General features: G+C 49.3%; 8 non-coding genes across 8 annotated transcripts; all 8 read right to left on the bottom strand.

Annotated features, from left to right (window-relative positions):
- Window positions 1-2,176: 2,176 nt before the first annotated feature.
- trnay-gua (transfer RNA tyrosine (anticodon GUA)) lies at window positions 2,177-2,269 on the bottom strand. Its single transcript has 2 exons — window positions 2,233-2,269; window positions 2,177-2,212 (listed from the first exon to the last, which is right to left on the bottom strand). It is a non-coding gene; the product is annotated as a tRNA-Tyr (tRNA).
- Window positions 2,270-4,509: 2,240 nt separating this feature from the next.
- trnay-gua (transfer RNA tyrosine (anticodon GUA)) lies at window positions 4,510-4,602 on the bottom strand. The gene is made up of 2 exons: window positions 4,566-4,602; window positions 4,510-4,545 (listed from the first exon to the last, which is right to left on the bottom strand). It is a non-coding gene; the product is annotated as a tRNA-Tyr (tRNA).
- A 2,235-nt stretch (window positions 4,603-6,837) lies between these two features.
- Window positions 6,838-6,930, bottom strand: trnay-gua (transfer RNA tyrosine (anticodon GUA)). The gene is made up of 2 exons: window positions 6,894-6,930; window positions 6,838-6,873 (listed from the first exon to the last, which is right to left on the bottom strand). It is a non-coding gene; the product is annotated as a tRNA-Tyr (tRNA).
- A 2,240-nt stretch (window positions 6,931-9,170) lies between these two features.
- Window positions 9,171-9,263, bottom strand: trnay-gua (transfer RNA tyrosine (anticodon GUA)). Its single transcript has 2 exons — window positions 9,227-9,263; window positions 9,171-9,206 (listed from the first exon to the last, which is right to left on the bottom strand). It is a non-coding gene; the product is annotated as a tRNA-Tyr (tRNA).
- A 2,241-nt stretch (window positions 9,264-11,504) lies between these two features.
- trnay-gua (transfer RNA tyrosine (anticodon GUA)) lies at window positions 11,505-11,597 on the bottom strand. Its single transcript has 2 exons — window positions 11,561-11,597; window positions 11,505-11,540 (listed from the first exon to the last, which is right to left on the bottom strand). It is a non-coding gene; the product is annotated as a tRNA-Tyr (tRNA).
- Window positions 11,598-13,837: 2,240 nt separating this feature from the next.
- On the bottom strand, window positions 13,838-13,930 carry trnay-gua (transfer RNA tyrosine (anticodon GUA)). Its single transcript has 2 exons — window positions 13,894-13,930; window positions 13,838-13,873 (listed from the first exon to the last, which is right to left on the bottom strand). It is a non-coding gene; the product is annotated as a tRNA-Tyr (tRNA).
- A 2,239-nt stretch (window positions 13,931-16,169) lies between these two features.
- trnay-gua (transfer RNA tyrosine (anticodon GUA)) lies at window positions 16,170-16,262 on the bottom strand. The gene is made up of 2 exons: window positions 16,226-16,262; window positions 16,170-16,205 (listed from the first exon to the last, which is right to left on the bottom strand). It is a non-coding gene; the product is annotated as a tRNA-Tyr (tRNA).
- A 2,239-nt stretch (window positions 16,263-18,501) lies between these two features.
- Window positions 18,502-18,594, bottom strand: trnay-gua (transfer RNA tyrosine (anticodon GUA)). The gene is made up of 2 exons: window positions 18,558-18,594; window positions 18,502-18,537 (listed from the first exon to the last, which is right to left on the bottom strand). It is a non-coding gene; the product is annotated as a tRNA-Tyr (tRNA).
- Window positions 18,595-18,844: the final 250 nt, after the last annotated feature.

The raw sequence follows: 18,844 nt of genomic DNA, 5'->3' as shown, positions 1-18,844 counted from the left end.
ATGGAGTGGCCTCTGCGTCTTCAGTACCAGCCCATGCTGCAGCGCTGTGAGACTGTGAACCGCCAGCTACTCTTTACAGCCTGGAAAACGCGTGTGACTAACAATCACAAGAGTGTAGCTTTGACTTCTTATCAGGCTCGCAGATTTTTTGCAAGCTGTGCATTATGAATTTAAAGACCTTGCAAGCTGCCCTACTTGGTCGTGCTGCCTGGCGGCTTGCATGGCAAGTGCCTTCTTCGTGCAGCAGGCAGCGTATGTATCAGTCTGCTCAATCGAAGGTCCTGAGTTAAATGCTCAGAAAAGGAATCAATGCTAAAAAGTCGTTCTTTTAGCTTCTTTCACTTCATATATCCACCTTTGCAAAAATCAAGAAGTCTTGCTTATGACATGGCAGAAAAAAGTTTGCTGTGCTTTGACCCATCTGGCGTGAACTCAGTGACACGTGAGACCACGTTTCTTTCTGGAGAATTGCCCTGAGCCAAAAGCAGAGTGGAGAATGCGGGCATCGATCCCGCTACCTCTCACATGCTAAGCGAGCGCTCTACCATTTGAGCTAATTCCCCAGCAGCTTCTTGCAGGTTGCCCTCGTTTGCTTCTCAGTCGCCTTTTCGCACTCGTCTCCAAGCTGCTCCACGACCATCAGAGAAAACCTATTTGAGGACTAGCCCACTCCTTGTATCCAATCGACATTGCGGAGCAGCATCGAGCGAGCAACAGCAGGACGGGAAGCCACAGTAACGAAGAAAGAAGCCGAGAAGAGCACGAGACCACGGAAGGGAAGCGAGGTGACCGGCAAGTAGCGGCCGCCCTGTGTGTGAGGGAGCAGGCGAGAGCGCTGTCTGACTGATAGCCAACTTGTTTTGCCTGAAAGGGAGTGCTGAGTGCTTTGAAGTGTTGCTGCCCACGTCTGCGTGTTGCAGACTGGCGCAATCCAAGATCCAGGATTACGTGCTGAGGGACGCACTTAAAATTGGTACAGTCGCCGCAAAGGCACGGTGGGGAAGGGCCACAGTTTAAAGGCCTTCTGCCACGGTAAACCCGGGGGCAGGAATCAGTACACAACTCCCCTCGGGCTGTACTTGCAACTTCTTTTTCGTGTACATGGAGCACCATGATCTGCAAACACCTATGTAGTGCCATGTACAATGTAAGGTCTGTTTCGTAATGCACGTTGAAAAGAAAAAAATGTAAACGTACCGTCACCCATTCCGTGTACTGTATAGTGACACATGTAATGTAATTTTGTTGAATGTACTACAAGGTATCCCGTATTGTACTTGATCTGAAAAGCAAATAAATGTATAGAACGGAACTGCCGTCAGCACCCAAATGTAATGTATGGGATTGCTGACCGCAGCTAAACATACTGAACTGCTTTTGAATGTACTGTACAAATTCTTTTGGCTTCTCTCACCTCATATATCCATCTTTGCAAAAATCAAGAAGTCTTGCTTCTGACATGGCAGAAAATGGTTTGCTGGGCTTTGGCCCATCTGCCGTGAACTCAGTGAGTGACACGTGAGATCACGTTTCTTTCTGGAGAATTGCCCTGAGCCAAAAGCAGAGTGGAGAATGCGGGCATCGATCCCGCTACCTCTCACATGCGAAGCAAGCGCTCTACCATTTGAGCTAATTCCCCAGTAGCTTCTTGCAGTTGAGCCTCGTTTGCTTCTCAGTCGCCTTTTCGCACTCGTCTCCAAGCTGCTCCACGACCATCAGAGAAAACCTATTTGAGGATTGGCCCACTCCTTCAATGCATTGTATCCAATCGACATTGCGGAGCAGCATCGAGCGAGCAACAGCAGGACGGGAAGCCACAGTAACGAAGAAAGAAGCCGAGAAGAGCACGAGACCACGGAAGGGAAGCGAGGTGACCGGCAAGTAGCGGCCGCCCTGTGTGTGAGGGAGCAGGCGAGAGCGCTGTCTGACTGATAGCCAACTTGTTTTGCCTGAAAGGGAGTGCTGAGTGCTTTGAAGTGTTGCTGCTCAATGGCACTCTCTGCTGGTGAGCAGACACAAATGCTCAAGCATAACAGCTGTGTGAAGGTGGATGCAGAGTGCATTAAGGTTTGAGACGAGAAAAGTGGTGTCCTGCGTCTTCAGGGCAACATGATGCATCATAAAGTGAAGAGAGCTGGTTTGAGTGAATTGCTGCTTAATCCAAAAGAACACCAGCTCCTTCGAGCCGGAATTGAACCAGCAACCTAAGGATAATCTTGCTGCATATTGCTACTACAGTCCTCTGCTCTACCAACTGAGCTATCAAAGGAAAGCTGCAAAGATGCTTCTGTGTGATGATTGTTTTCCCAGCGCATGTTGACGCATCTGGCCTCATGGAGTGGCCTCTGCGTCTTCAGTACCAGCCCATGCTGCAGCGCTGTGAGACTGTGAACCGCCAGCTACTCTTTACAGCCTGGAAAACGCGTGTGACTAACAATCACAAGAGTGTAGCTTTGACTTCTTATCAGGCTCGCAGATTTTTTGCAAGCTGTGCATTATGAATTTAAAGACCTTGCAAGCTGCCCTACTTGGTCGTGCTGCCTGGCGGCTTGCATGGCAAGTGCCTTCTTCGTGCAGCAGGCAGCGTATGTATCAGTCTGCTCAATCGAAGGTCCTGAGTTAAATGCTCAGAAAAGGAATCAATGCTAAAAAGTCGTTCTTTTAGCTTCTTTCACTTCATATATCCACCTTTGCAAAAATCAAGAAGTCTTGCTTATGACATGGCAGAAAAAAGTTTGCTGTGCTTTGACCCATCTGGCGTGAACTCAGTGACACGTGAGACCACGTTTCTTTCTGGAGAATTGCCCTGAGCCAAAAGCAGAGTGGAGAATGCGGGCATCGATCCCGCTACCTCTCACATGCTAAGCGAGCGCTCTACCATTTGAGCTAATTCCCCAGCAGCTTCTTGCAGGTTGCCCTCGTTTGCTTCTCAGTCGCCTTTTCGCACTCGTCTCCAAGCTGCTCCACGACCATCAGAGAAAACCTATTTGAGGACTAGCCCACTCCTTGTATCCAATCGACATTGCGGAGCAGCAGCGAGCGAGCAACAGCAGGACGCGAAGCCACAGTAACGAAGAAAGAAGCCGAGAAGAGCACGAGACCGCGAAAGGGAAGCGAGGTGACCGGCAAGTAGCGGCCGCCCTGTGTGTGAGGGAGCAGGCGAGAGCGCTGTCTGACTGATAGCCAACTTGTTTTGCCTGAAAGGGAGTGCTGAGTGCTTTGAAGTGTTGCTGCCCACGTCTGCGTGTTGCAGACTGGCGCAATCCAAGATCCAGGATTACGTGCTGAGGGACGCACTTAAAATTGGTACAGTCGCCGCAAAGGCACGGTGGGGAAGGGCCACAGTTTAAAGGCCTTCTGCCACGGTAAACCCGGGGGCAGGAATCAGTACACAACTCCCCTCGGGCTGTACTTGCAACTTCTTTTTCGTGTACATGGAGCACCATGATCTGCAAACACCTATGTAGTGCCATGTACAATGTAAGGTCTGTTTCGTAATGCACGTTGAAAAGAAAAAAATGTAAACGTACCGTCACCCATTCCGTGTACTGTATAGTGACACATGTAATGTAATTTTGTTGAATGTACTACAAGGTATCCCGTATTGTACTTGATCTGAAAAGCAAATAAATGTATAGAACGGAACTGCCGTCAGCACCCAAATGTAATGTATGGGATTGCTGACCGCAGCTAAACATACTGAACTGCTTTTGAATGTACTGTACAAATTCTTTTGGCTTCTCTCACCTCATATATCCATCTTTGCAAAAATCAAGAAGTCTTGCTTCTGACATGGCAGAAAATGGTTTGCTGGGCTTTGGCCCATCTGCCGTGAACTCAGTGAGTGACACGTGAGATCACGTTTCTTTCTGGAGAATTGCCCTGAGCCAAAAGCAGAGTGGAGAATGCGGGCATCGATCCCGCTACCTCTCACATGCGAAGCAAGCGCTCTACCATTTGAGCTAATTCCCCAGTAGCTTCTTGCAGTTGAGCCTCGTTTGCTTCTCAGTCGCCTTTTCGCACTCGTCTCCAAGCTGCTCCACGACCATCAGAGAAAACCTATTTGAGGATTGGCCCACTCCTTCAATGCATTGTATCCAATCGACATTGCGGAGCAGCATCGAGCGAGCAACAGCAGGACGGGAAGCCACAGTAACGAAGAAAGAAGCCGAGAAGAGCACGAGACCACGGAAGGGAAGCGAGGTGACCGGCAAGTAGCGGCCGCCCTGTGTGTGAGGGAGCAGGCGAGAGCGCTGTCTGACTGATAGCCAACTTGTTTTGCCTGAAAGGGAGTGCTGAGTGCTTTGAAGTGTTGCTGCTCAATGGCACTCTCTGCTGGTGAGCAGACACAAATGCTCAAGCATAACAGCTGTGTGAAGGTGGATGCAGAGTGCATTAAGGTTTGAGACGAGAAAAGTGGTGTCCTGCGTCTTCAGGGCAACATGATGCATCATAAAGTGAAGAGAGCTGGTTTGAGTGAATTGCTGCTTAATCCAAAAGAACACCAGCTCCTTCGAGCCGGAATTGAACCAGCAACCTAAGGATAATCTTGCTGCATATTGCTACTACAGTCCTCTGCTCCACCAACTGAGCTATCAAAGGAAAGCTGCAAAGATGCTTCTGTGTGATGATTGTTTTCCCAGCGCATGTTGACGCATCTGGCCTCATGGAGTGGCCTGTGCGTCTTCAGTACCAGCCCATGCTGCAGCGCTGTGAGACTGTGAACCGCCAGCTACTCTTTACAGCCTGGAAAACGCGTGTGACTAACAATCACAAGAGTGTAGCTTTGACTTCTTATCAGGCTCGCAGATTTTTTGCAAGCTGTGCATTATGAATTTAAAGACCTTGCAAGCTGCCCTACTTGGTCGTGCTGCCTGGCGGCTTGCATGGCAAGTGCCTTCTTCGTGCAGCAGGCAGCGTATCAGTCTGCTCAATCGAAGGTCCTGAGTTAAATGCTCAGAAAAGGAATCAATGCTAAAAAGTCGTTCTTTTAGCTTCTTTCACTTCATATATCCACCTTTGCAAAAATCAAGAAGTCTTGCTTATGACATGGCAGAAAAAAGTTTGCTGTGCTTTGACCCATCTGGCGTGAACTCAGTGACACGTGAGACCACGTTTCTTTCTGGAGAATTGCCCTGAGCCAAAAGCAGAGTGGAGAATGCGGGCATCAATCCCGCTACCTCTCACATGCTAAGCGAGCGCTCTACCATTTGAGCTAATTCCCCAGCAGCTTCTTGCAGGTTGCCCTCGTTTATTCTCAGTCGCCTTTTCGCACTCGTCTCCAAGCTGCTCCACGACCATCAGAGAAAACCTATTTGAGGACTAGCCCACTCCTTGTATCCAATCGACATTGCGGAGCAGCAGCGAGCGAGCAACAGCAGGACGCGAAGCCACAGTAACGAAGAAAGAAGCCGAGAAGAGCACGAGACCGCGAAAGGGAAGCGAGGTGACCGGCAAGTAGCGGCCGCCCTGTGTGTGAGGGAGCAGGCGAGAGCGCTGTCTGACTGATAGCCAACTTGTTTTGCCTGAAAGGGAGTGCTGAGTGCTTTGAAGTGTTGCTGCCCACGTCTGCGTGTTGCAGACTGGCGCAATCCAAGATCCAGGATTACGTGCTGAGGGACGCACTTAAAATTGGTACAGTCGCCGCAAAGGCACGGTGGGGAAGGGCCACAGTTTAAAGGCCTTCTGCCACGGTAAACCCGGGGGCAGGAATCAGTACACAACTCCCCTCGGGCTGTACTTGCAACTTCTTTTTCGTGTACATGGAGCACCATGATCTGCAAACACCTATGTAGTGCCATGTACAATGTAAGGTCTGTTTCGTAATGCACGTTGAAAAGAAAAAAATGTAAACGTACCGTCACCCATTCCGTGTACTGTATAGTGACACATGTAATGTAATTTTGTTGAATGTACTACAAGGTATCCCGTATTGTACTTGATCTGAAAAGCAAATAAATGTATAGAACGGAACTGCCGTCAGCACCCAAATGTAATGTATGGGATTGCTGACCGCAGCTAAACATACTGAACTGCTTTTGAATGTACTGTACAAATTCTTTTGGCTTCTCTCACCTCATATATCCATCTTTGCAAAAATCAAGAAGTCTTGCTTCTGACATGGCAGAAAATGGTTTGCTGGGCTTTGGCCCATCTGCCGTGAACTCAGTGAGTGACACGTGAGATCACGTTTCTTTCTGGAGAATTGCCCTGAGCCAAAAGCAGAGTGGAGAATGCGGGCATCGATCCCGCTACCTCTCACATGCGAAGCAAGCGCTCTACCATTTGAGCTAATTCCCCAGTAGCTTCTTGCAGTTGAGCCTCGTTTGCTTCTCAGTCGCCTTTTCGCACTCGTCTCCAAGCTGCTCCACGACCATCAGAGAAAACCTATTTGAGGATTGGCCCACTCCTTCAATGCATTGTATCCAATCGACATTGCGGAGCAGCATCGAGCGAGCAACAGCAGGACGGGAAGCCACAGTAACGAAGAAAGAAGCCGAGAAGAGCACGAGACCACGGAAGGGAAGCGAGGTGACCGGCAAGTAGCGGCCGCCCTGTGTGTGAGGGAGCAGGCGAGAGCGCTGTCTGACTGATAGCCAACTTGTTTTGCCTGAAAGGGAGTGCTGAGTGCTTTGAAGTGTTGCTGCTCAATGGCACTCTCTGCTGGTGAGCAGACACAAATGCTCAAGCATAACAGCTGTGTGAAGGTGGATGCAGAGTGCATTAAGGTTTGAGACGAGAAAAGTGGTGTCCTGCGTCTTCAGGGCAACATGATGCATCATAAAGTGAAGAGAGCTGGTTTGAGTGAATTGCTGCTTAATCCAAAAGAACACCAGCTCCTTCGAGCCGGAATTGAACCAGCAACCTAAGGATAATCTTGCTGCATATTGCTACTACAGTCCTCTGCTCTACCAACTGAGCTATCAAAGGAAAGCTGCAAAGATGCTTCTGTGTGATGATTGTTTTCCCAGCGCATGTTGACGCATCTGGCCTCATGGAGTGGCCTGTGCGTCTTCAGTACCAGCCCATGCTGCAGCGCTGTGAGACTGTGAACCGCCAGCTACTCTTTACAGCCTGGAAAACGCGTGTGACTAACAATCACAAGAGTGTAGCTTTGACTTCTTATCAGGCTCGCACATTTTTTGCAAGCTGTGCATTATGAATTTAAAGACCTTGCAAGCTGCCCTACTTGGTCGTGCTGCCTGGCGGCTTGCATGGCAAGTGCCTTCTTCGTGCAGCAGGCAGCGTATGTATCAGTCTGCTCAATCGAAGGTCCTGAGTTAAATGCTCAGAAAAGGAATCAGTGCTAAAAAGTCGTTCTTTTAGCTTCTTTCACTTCATATATCCACCTTTGCAAAAATCAAGAAGTCTTGCTTATGACATGGCAGAAAAAAGTTTGCTGTGCTTTGACCCATCTGGCGTGAACTCAGTGACACGTGAGACCACGTTTCTTTCTGGAGAATTGCCCTGAGCCAAAAGCAGAGTGGAGAATGCGGGCATCGATCCCGCTACCTCTCACATGCTAAGCGAGCGCTCTACCATTTGAGCTAATTCCCCAGCAGCTTCTTGCAGGTTGCCCTCGTTTGCTTCTCAGTCGCCTTTTCGCACTCGTCTCCAAGCTGCTCCACGACCATCAGAGAAAACCTATTTGAGGACTAGCCCACTCCTTGTATCCAATCGACATTGCGGAGCAGCAGCGAGCGAGCAACAGCAGGACGCGAAGCCACAGTAACGAAGAAAGAAGCCGAGAAGAGCACGAGACCGCGAAAGGGAAGCGAGGTGACCGGCAAGTAGCGGCCGCCCTGTGTGTGAGGGAGCAGGCGAGAGCGCTGTCTGACTGATAGCCAACTTGTTTTGCCTGAAAGGGAGTGCTGAGTGCTTTGAAGTGTTGCTGCCCACGTCTGCGTGTTGCAGACTGGCGCAATCCAAGATCCAGGATTACGTGCTGAGGGACGCACTTAAAATTGGTACAGTCGCCGCAAAGGCACGGTGGGGAAGGGCCACAGTTTAAAGGCCTTCTGCCACGGTAAACCCGGGGGCAGGAATCAGTACACAACTCCCCTCGGGCTGTACTTGCAACTTCTTTTTCGTGTACATGGAGCACCATGATCTGCAAACACCTATGTAGTGCCATGTACAATGTAAGGTCTGTTTCGTAATGCACGTTGAAAAGAAAAAAATTTAAACGTACCGTCACCCATTCCGTGTACTGTATAGTGACACATGTAATGTAATTTTGTTGAATGTACTACAAGGTATCCCGTATTGTACTTGATCTGAAAAGCAAATAAATGTATAGAACGGAACTGCCGTCAGCACCCAAATGTAATGTATGGGATTGCTGACCGCAGCTAAACATACTGAACTGCTTTTGAATGTACTGTACAAATTCTTTTGGCTTCTCTCACCTCATATATCCATCTTTGCAAAAATCAAGAAGTCTTGCTTCTGACATGGCAGAAAATGGTTTGCTGGGCTTTGGCCCATCTGCCGTGAACTCAGTGAGTGACACGTGAGATCACGTTTCTTTCTGGAGAATTGCCCTGAGCCAAAAGCAGAGTGGAGAATGCGGGCATCGATCCCGCTACCTCTCACATGCGAAGCAAGCGCTCTACCATTTGAGCTAATTCCCCAGTAGCTTCTTGCAGTTGAGCCTCGTTTGCTTCTCAGTCGCCTTTTCGCACTCGTCTCCAAGCTGCTCCACGACCATCAGAGAAAACCTATTTGAGGATTGGCCCACTCCTTCAATGCATTGTATCCAATCGACATTGCGGAGCAGCATCGAGCGAGCAACAGCAGGACGGGAAGCCACAGTAACGAAGAAAGAAGCCGAGAAGAGCACGAGACCACGGAAGGGAAGCGAGGTGACCGGCAAGTAGCGGCCGCCCTGTGTGTGAGGGAGCAGGCGAGAGCGCTGTCTGACTGATAGCCAACTTGTTTTGCCTGAAAGGGAGTGCTGAGTGCTTTGAAGTGTTGCTGCTCAATGGCACTCTCTGCTGGTGAGCAGACACAAATGCTCAAGCATAACAGCTGTGTGAAGGTGGATGCAGAGTGCATTAAGGTTTGAGACGAGAAAAGTGGTGTCCTGCGTCTTCAGGGCAACATGATGCATCATAAAGTGAAGAGAGCTGGTTTGAGTGAATTGCTGCTTAATCCAAAAGAACACCAGCTCCTTCGAGCCGGAATTGAACCAGCAACCTAAGGATAATCTTGCTGCATATTGCTACTACAGTCCTCTGCTCTACCAACTGAGCTATCAAAGGAAAGCTGCAAAGATGCTTCTGTGTGATGATTGTTTTCCCAGCGCATGTTGACGCATCTGGCCTCATGGAGTGGCCTGTGCGTCTTCAGTACCAGCCAATGCTGCAGCGCTGTGAGACTGTGAACCGCCAGCTACTCTGTACAGCCTGGAAAACGCGTGTGACTAACAATCACAAGAGTGTAGCTTTGACTTCTTATCAGGCTCGCAGATTTTTTGCAAGCTGTGCATTATGAATTTACAAAAACCTTGCAAGCTGCCCTACTTGGTCGTGCTGCCTGGCGGCTTGCATGGCAAGTGCCTTCTTCGTGCAGCAGGCAGCGTATGTATCAGTCTGCTCAATCGAAGGTCCTGAGTTAAATGCTCAGAAAAGGAATCAGTGCTAAAAAGTCGTTCTTTTAGCTTCTTTCACTTCATATATCCATCTTTGCAAAAATCAAGAAGTCTTGCTTATGACATGGCAGAAAAAAGTTTGCTGTGCTTTGACCCATCTGGCGTGAACTCAGTGACACGTGAGACCACGTTTCTTTCTGGAGAATTGCCCTGAGCCAAAAGCAGAGTGGAGAATGCTGGCATCGATCCCGCTACCTCTCACATGCTAAGCGAGCGCTCTACCATTTGAGCTAATTCCCCAGCAGCTTCTTGCAGGTTGCCCTCGTTTGCTTCTCAGTCGCCTTTTCGCACTCGTCTCCAAGCTGCTCCACGACCATCAGAGAAAACCTATTTGAGGACTAGCCCACTCCTTGTATCCAATCGACATTGCGGAGCAGCAGCGAGCGAGCAACAGCAGGACGCGAAGCCACAGTAACGAAGAAAGAAGCCGAGAAGAGCACGAGACCGCGAAAGGGAAGCGAGGTGACCGGCAAGTAGCGGCCGCCCTGTGTGTGAGGGAGCAGGCGAGAGCGCTGTCTGACTGATAGCCAACTTGTTTTGCCTGAAAGGGAGTGCTGAGTGCTTTGAAGTGTTGCTGCCCACGTCTGCGTGTTGCAGACTGGCGCAATCCAAGATCCAGGATTACGTGCTGAGGGACGCACTTAAAATTGGTACAGTCGCCGCAAAGGCACGGTGGGGAAGGGCCACAGTTTAAAGGCCTTCTGCCACGGTAAACCCGGGGGCAGGAATCAGTACACAACTCCCCTCGGGCTGTACTTGCAACTTCTTTTTCGTGTACATGGAGCACCATGATCTGCAAACACCTATGTAGTGCCATGTACAATGTAAGGTCTGTTTCGTAATGCACGTTGAAAAGAAAAAAATGTAAACGTACCGTCACCCATTCCGTGTACTGTATAGTGACACATGTAATGTAATTTTGTTGAATGTACTACAAGGTATCCCGTATTGTACTTGATCTGAAAAGCAAATAAATATATAGAACGGAACTGCCGTCAGCACCCAAATGTAATGTATGGGATTGCTGACCGCAGCTAAACATACTGAACTGCTTTTGAATGTACTGTACAAATTCTTTTGCTTCTCTCACCTCATATATCCATCTTTGCAAAAATCAAGAAGTCTTGCTTCTGACATGGCAGAAAATGGTTTGCTGGGCTTTGGCCCATCTGCCGTGAACTCAGTGAGTGACACGTGAGATCACGTTTCTTTCTGGAGAATTGCCCTGAGCCAAAAGCAGAGTGGAGAATGCGGGCATCGATCCCGCTACCTCTCACATGCTAAGCAAGCGCTCTACCATTTGAGCTAATTCCCCAGTAGCTTCTTGCAGTTGAGCCTCGTTTGCTTCTCAGTCGCCTTTTCGCACTCGTCTCCAAGCTGCTCCACGACCATCAGAGAAAACCTATTTGAGGATTGGCCCACTCCTTCAATGCATTGTATCCAATCGACATTGCGGAGCAGCATCGAGCGAGCAACAGCAGGACGGGAAGCCACAGTAACGAAGAAAGAAGCCGAGAAGAGCACGAGACCACGGAAGGGAAGCGAGGTGACCGGCAAGTAGCGGCCGCCCTGTGTGTGAGGGAGCAGGCGAGAGCGCTGTCTGACTGATAGCCAACTTGTTTTGCCTGAAAGGGAGTGCTGAGTGCTTTGAAGTGTTGCTGCTCAATGGCACTCTCTGCTGGTGAGCAGACACAAATGCTCAAGCATAACAGCTGTGTGAAGGTGGATGCAGAGTGCATTAAGGTTTGAGACGAGAAAAGTGGTGTCCTGCGTCTTCAGGGCAACATGATGCATCATAAAGTGAAGAGAGCTGGTTTGAGTGAATTGCTGCTTAATCCAAAAGAACACCAGCTCCTTCGAGCCGGAATTGAACCAGCAACCTAAGGATAATCTTGCTGCATATTGCTACTACAGTCCTCTGCTCTACCAACTGAGCTATCAAAGGAAAGCTGCAAAGATGCTTCTGTGTGATGATTGTTTTCCCAGCGCATGTTGACGCATCTGGCCTCATGGAGTGGCCTGTGCGTCTTCAGTACCAGCCCATGCTGCAGCGCTGTGAGACTGTGAACCGCCAGCTACTCTTTACAGCCTGGAAAACGCGTGTGACTAACAATCACAAGAGTGTAGCTTTGACTTCTTATCAGGCTCGCAGATTTTTTGCAAGCTGTGCATTATGAATTTAAAGGCCTTGCAAGCTGCCCTACTTGGTCGTGCTGCCTGGCGGCTTGCATGGCAAGTGCCTTCTTCGTGCAGCAGGCAGCGTATGTATCAGTCTGCTCAATCGAAGGTCCTGAGTTAAATGCTCAGAAAAGGAATCAATGCTAAAAAGTCGTTCTTTTAGCTTCTTTCACTTCATATATCCACCTTTGCAAAAATCAAGAAGTCTTGCTTATGACATGGCAGAAAAAAGTTTGCTGTGCTTTGACCCATCTGGCGTGAACTCAGTGACACGTGAGACCACGTTTCTTTCTGGAGAATTGCCCTGAGCCAAAAGCAGAGTGGAGAATGCGGGCATCGATCCCGCTACCTCTCACATGCTAAGCGAGCGCTCTACCATTTGAGCTAATTCCCCAGCAGCTTCTTGCAGGTTGCCCTCGTTTGCTTCTCAGTCGCCTTTTCGCACTCGTCTCCAAGCTGCTCCACGACCATCAGAGAAAACCTATTTGAGGACTAGCCCACTCCTTGTATCCAATCGACATTGCGGAGCAGCAGCGAGCGAGCAACAGCAGGACGCGAAGCCACAGTAACGAAGAAAGAAGCCGAGAAGAGCACGAGACCGCGAAAGGGAAGCGAGGTGACCGGCAAGTAGCGGCCGCCCTGTGTGTGAGGGAGCAGGCGAGAGCGCTGTCTGACTGATAGCCAACTTGTTTTGCCTGAAAGGGAGTGCTGAGTGCTTTGAAGTGTTGCTGCCCACGTCTGCGTGTTGCAGACTGGCGCAATCCAAGATCCAGGATTACGTGCTGAGGGACGCACTTAAAATTGGTACAGTCGCCGCAAAGGCACGGTGGGGAAGGGCCACAGTTTAAAGGCCTTCTGCCACGGTAAACCCGGGGGCAGGAATCAGTACACAACTCCCCTCGGGCTGTACTTGCAACTTCTTTTTCGTGTACATGGAGCACCATGATCTGCAAACACCTATGTAGTGCCATGTACAATGTAAGGTCTGTTTCGTAATGCACGTTGAAAAGAAAAAAATTTAAACGTACCGTCACCCATTCCGTGTACTGTATAGTGACACATGTAATGTAATTTTGTTGAATGTACTACAAGGTATCCCGTATTGTACTTGATCTGAAAAGCAAATAAATGTATAGAACGGAACTGCCGTCAGCACCCAAATGTAATGTATGGGATTGCTGACCGCAGCTAAACATACTGAACTGCTTTTGAATGTACTGTACAAATTCTTTTGGCTTCTCTCACCTCATATATCCATCTTTGCAAAAATCAAGAAGTCTTGCTTCTGACATGGCAGAAAATGGTTTGCTGGGCTTTGGCCCATCTGCCGTGAACTCAGTGAGTGACACGTGAGATCACGTTTCTTTCTGGAGAATTGCCCTGAGCCAAAAGCAGAGTGGAGAATGCGGGCATCGATCCCGCTACCTCTCACATGCGAAGCAAGCGCTCTACCATTTGAGCTAATTCCCCAGTAGCTTCTTGCAGTTGAGCCTCGTTTGCTTCTCAGTCGCCTTTTCGCACTCGTCTCCAAGCTGCTCCACGACCATCAGAGAAAACCTATTTGAGGATTGGCCCACTCCTTCAATGCATTGTATCCAATCGACATTGCGGAGCAGCATCGAGCGAGCAACAGCAGGACGGGAAGCCACAGTAACGAAGAAAGAAGCCGAGAAGAGCACGAGACCACGGAAGGGAAGCGAGGTGACCGGCAAGTAGCGGCCGCCCTGTGTGTGAGGGAGCAGGCGAGAGCGCTGTCTGACTGATAGCCAACTTGTTTTGCCTGAAAGGGAGTGCTGAGTGCTTTGAAGTGTTGCTGCTCAATGGCACTCTCTGCTGGTGAGCAGACACAAATGCTCAAGCATAACAGCTGTGTGAAGGTGGATGCAGAGTGCATTAAGGTTTGAGACGAGAAAAGTGGTGTCCTGCGTCTTCAGGGCAACATGATGCATCATAAAGTGAAGAGAGCTGGTTTGAGTGAATTGCTGCTTAATCCAAAAGAACACCAGCTCCTTCGAGCCGGAATTGAACCAGCAACCTAAGGATAATCTTGCTGCATATTGCTACTACAGTCCTCTGCTCCACCAACTGAGCTATCAAAGGAAAGCTGCAAAGATGCTTCTGTGTGATGATTGTTTTCCCAGCGCATGTTGACGCATCTGGCCTCATGGAGTGGCCTGTGCGTCTTCAGTACCAGCCCATGCTGCAGCGCTGTGAGACTGTGAACCGCCAGCTACTCTTTACAGCCTGGAAAACGCGTGTGACTAACAATCACAAGAGTGTAGCTTTGACTTCTTATCAGGCTCGCAGATTTTTTGCAAGCTGTGCATTATGAATTTAAAGACCTTGCAAGCTGCCCTACTTGGTCGTGCTGCCTGGCGGCTTGCATGGCAAGTGCCTTCTTCGTGCAGCAGGCAGCGTATGTATCAGTCTGCTCAATCGAAGGTCCTGAGTTAAATGCTCAGAAAAGGAATCAATGCTAAAAAGTCGTTCTTTTAGCTTCTTTCACTTCATATATCCACCTTTGCAAAAATCAAGAAGTCTTGCTTATGACATGGCAGAAAAAAGTTTGCTGTGCTTTGACCCATCTGGCGTGAACTCAGTGACACGTGAGACCACGTTTCTTTCTGGAGAATTGCCCTGAGCCAAAAGCAGAGTGGAGAATGCGGGCATCAATCCCGCTACCTCTCACATGCTAAGCGAGCGCTCTACCATTTGAGCTAATTCCCCAGCAGCTTCTTGCAGGTTGCCCTCGTTTATTCTCAGTCGCCTTTTCGCACTCGTCTCCAAGCTGCTCCACGACCATCAGAGAAAACCTATTTGAGGACTAGCCCACTCCTTGTATCCAATCGACATTGCGGAGCAGCAGCGAGCGAGCAACAGCAGGACGCGAAGCCACAGTAACGAAGAAAGAAGCCGAGAAGAGCACGAGACCACGGAAGGGAAGCGAGGTGACCGGCAAGTAGCAGCCGCCCTGTGTGTGAGGGAGCAGGCGAGAGCGCTGTCTGACTGATAGCCAACTTGTTTTGCCTGAAAGGGAGTGCTGAGTGCTTTGAAGTGTTGCTGCCCACGTCTGCGTGTTGCAGACTGGCGCAATCCAAGATCCAGGATTACGTGCTGAGGGACGCACTTAAAATTGGTACAGTCGCCGCAAAGGCACGGTGGGGAAGGGCCACAGTTTAAAGGCCTTCTGCCACGGTAAACCCGGGGGCAGGAATCAGTACACAACTCCCCTCGGGCTGTACTTGCAACTTCTTTTTCGTGTACATGGAGCACCATGATCTGCAAACACCTATGTAGTGCCATGTACAATGTAAGGTCTGTTTCGTAATGCATGTTGAAAAGAAAAAAATGTAAACGTACCGTCACCCATTCCGTGTACTGTATAGTGACACATGTAATGTAATTTTGTTGAATGTACTACAAGGTATCCCGTATTGTACTTGATCTGAAAAGCAAATAAATGTATAGAACGGAACTGCCGTCAGCACCCAAATGTAATGTATGGGATTGCTGACCGCAGCTAAACATACTGAACTGCTTTTGAATGTACTGTACAAATTCTTTTGGCTTCTCTCACCTCATATATCCATCTTTGCAAAAATCAAGAAGTCTTGCTTCTGACATGGCAGAAAATGGTTTGCTGGGCTTTGGCCCATCTGCCGTGAACTCAGTGAGTGACACGTGAGATCACGTTTCTTTCTGGAGAATTGCCCTGAGCCAAAAGCAGAGTGGAGAATGCGGGCATCGATCCCGCTACCTCTCACATGCGAAGCAAGCGCTCTACCATTTGAGCTAATTCCCCAGTAGCTTTTTGCAGTTGAGCCTCGTTTGCTTCTCAGTCGCCTTTTCGCACTCGTCTCCAAGCTGCTCCACGACCATCAGAGAAAACCTATTTGAGGATTGGCCCACTCCTTCAATGCATTGTATCCAATCGACATTGCGGAGCAGCATCGAGCGAGCAACAGCAGGACGGGAAGCCACAGTAACGAAGAAAGAAGCCGAGAAGAGCACGAGACCACGGAAGGGAAGCGAGGTGACCGGCAAGTAGCGGCCGCCCTGTGTGTGAGGGAGCAGGCGAGAGCGCTGTCTGACTGATAGCCAACTTGTTTTGCCTGAAAGGGAGTGCTGAGTGCTTTGAAGTGTTGCTGCTCAATGGCACTCTCTGCTGGTGAGCAGACACAAATGCTCAAGCATAACAGCTGTGTGAAGGTGGATGCAGAGTGCATTAAGGTTTGAGACGAGAAAAGTGGTGTCCTGCGTCTTCAGGGCAACATGATGCATCATAAAGTGAAGAGAGCTGGTTTGAGTGAATTGCTGCTTAATCCAAAAGAACACCAGCTCCTTCGAGCCGGAATTGAACCAGCAACCTAAGGATAATCTTGCTGCATATTGCTACTACAGTCCTCTGCTCCACCAACTGAGCTATCAAAGGAAAGCTGCAAAGATGCTTCTGTGTGATGATTGTTTTCCCAGCGCATGTTGACGCATCTGGCCTCATGGAGTGGCCTGTGCGTCTTCAGTACCAGCCCATGCTGCAGCGCTGTGAGACTGTGAACCGCCAGCTACTCTTTACAGCCTGGAAAACGCGTGTGACTAACAATCACAAGAGTGTAGCTTTGACTTCTTATCAGGCTCGCAGATTTTTTGCAAGCTGTGCATTATGAATTTAAAGACCTTGCAAGCTGCCCTACTTGGTCGTGCTGCCTGGCGGCTTGCATGGCAAGTGCCTTCTTCGTGCAGCAGGCAGCGTATGTATCAGTCTGCTCAATCGAAGGTCCTGAGTTAAATGCTCAGAAAAGGAATCAATGCTAAAAAGTCGTTCTTTTAGCTTCTTTCACTTCATATATCCACCTTTGCAAAAATCAAGAAGTCTTGCTTATGACATGGCAGAAAAAAGTTTGCTGTGCTTTGACCCATCTGGCGTGAACTCAGTGACACGTGAGACCACGTTTCTTTCTGGAGAATTGCCCTGAGCCAAAAGCAGAGTGGAGAATGCGGGCATCAATCCCGCTACCTCTCACGTGCTAAGCGAGCGCTCTACCATTTGAGCTAATTCCCCAGCAGCTTCTTGCAGGTTGCCCTCGTTTATTCTCAGTCGCCTTTTCGCACTCGTCTCCAAGCTGCTCCACGACCATCAGAGAAAACCTATTTGAGGACTAGCCCACTCCTTGTATCCAATCGACATTGCGGAGCAGCAGCGAGCGAGCAACAGCAGGACGCGAAGCCACAGTAACGAAGAAAGAAGCCGAGAAGAGCACGAGACCGCGAAAGGGAAGCGAGGTGACCGGCAAGTAGCGGCCGCCCTGTGTGTGAGGGAGCAGGCGAGAGCGCTGTCTGTCTGATAGCCAACTTGTTTTGCCTGAAAGGGAGTGCTGAGTGCTTTGAAGTGTTGCTGCCCACGTCTGCGTGTTGCAGACTGGCGCAATCCAAGATCCAGGATTACGTGCCGAGGGACGCACTTAAAATTGGTACAGTCGCCGCAAAGGCACGGTGGGGAAGGGCCACAGTTTAAAGGCCTTCTGCCACGGTAAACCCGGGGGCAGGAATCAGTACACAACTCCCCTCGGGCTGTACTTGCAACTTCTTTTTCGTGTACATGGAGCACCATGATCTGCAAACACCTATGTAGTGCCATGTACAATGTAAGGTCTGTTTCGTAATGCACGTTGAAAAGAAAAAAATGTAAACGTACCGTCACCCATTCCGTGTACTGTATAGTGACACATGTAATGTAATTTTGTTGAATGTACTACAAGGTATCCCGTATTGTACTTGATCTGAAAAGCAAGGAAATGTATAGAACGGAACTGCCGTCAGCACCCAAATGTAATGTATGGGATTGCTGACCGCAGCTAAACATACTGAACTGCTTTTGAATGTACTGTACAAATTCTTTTGGCTTCTCTCACCTCATATATCCATCTTTGCAAAAATCAAGAAGTCTTGCTTCTGACATGGCAGAAAATGGTTTGCTGGGCTTTGGCCCATCTGCCGTGAACTCAGTGAGTGACACGTGAGATCACGTTTCTTTCTGGAGAATTGCCCTGAGCCAAAAGCAGAGTGGAGAATGCGGGCATCGATCCCGCTACCTCTCACATGCGAAGCAAGCGCTCTACCATTTGAGCTAATTCCCCAGTAGCTTCTTGCAGTTGAGCCTCGTTTGCTTCTCAGTCGCCTTTTCGCACTCGTCTCCAAGCTGCTCCACGACCATCAGAGAAAACCTATTTGAGGATTGGCCCACTCCTTCAATGCATTGTATCCAATCGACATTGCGGAGCAGCATCGAGCGAGCAACAGCAGGACGGGAAGCCACAGTAACGAAGAAAGAAGCCGAGAAGAGCACGAGACCACGGAAGGGAAGCGAGGTGACCGGCAAGTAGCGGCCGCCCTGTGTGTGAGGGAGCAGGCGAGAGCGCTGTCTGACTGATAGCCAACTTGTTTTGCCTGAAAGGGAGTGCTGAGTGCTTTGAAGTGTTGCTGCTCAATGGCACTCTCTGCTGGTGAGCAGACACAAATGCTCAAGCATAACAGCTGTGTGAAGGTGGATGCAGAGTGCATTAAGGTTTGAGACGAGAAAAGTGGTGTCCTGCGTCTTCAGGGCAACATGATGCATCATAAAGTGAAGAGAGCTGGTTTTAGTGAATTGCTGCTTAATCCAAAAGAACACCAGCTCCTTCGAGCCGGAATTGAACCAGCAACCTAAGGATAATCTTGCTGCATATTGCTACTACAGTCCTCTGCTCTACCAACTGAGCTATCAAAGGAAAGCTGCAAAGATGCTTCTGTGTGATGATTGTTTTCCCAGCGCATGTTGACGCATCTGGCCTCATGGAGTGGCCTCTGCGTCTTCAGTACCAGCCCATGCTGCAGCGCTGTGAGACTGTGAACCGCCAGCTACTCTTTACAGCCTGGAAAACGCGTGTGACTAACAATCACAAGAGTGTAGCTTTGACTTCTTATCAGGCTCGCAGATTTTTTGCAAGCTGTGCATTATGAATTTAAAGGCCTTGCAAG

Source organism: Pristiophorus japonicus, unplaced genomic scaffold, assembly GCF_044704955.1.
Source record: "Pristiophorus japonicus isolate sPriJap1 unplaced genomic scaffold, sPriJap1.hap1 HAP1_SCAFFOLD_429, whole genome shotgun sequence".
NCBI lineage: Eukaryota > Metazoa > Chordata > Chondrichthyes > Pristiophoridae > Pristiophorus > Pristiophorus japonicus.
The sequence above is the reverse complement of the archived record's forward strand: the minus strand, read 5'-3'. Positions and strand labels throughout refer to the sequence as shown.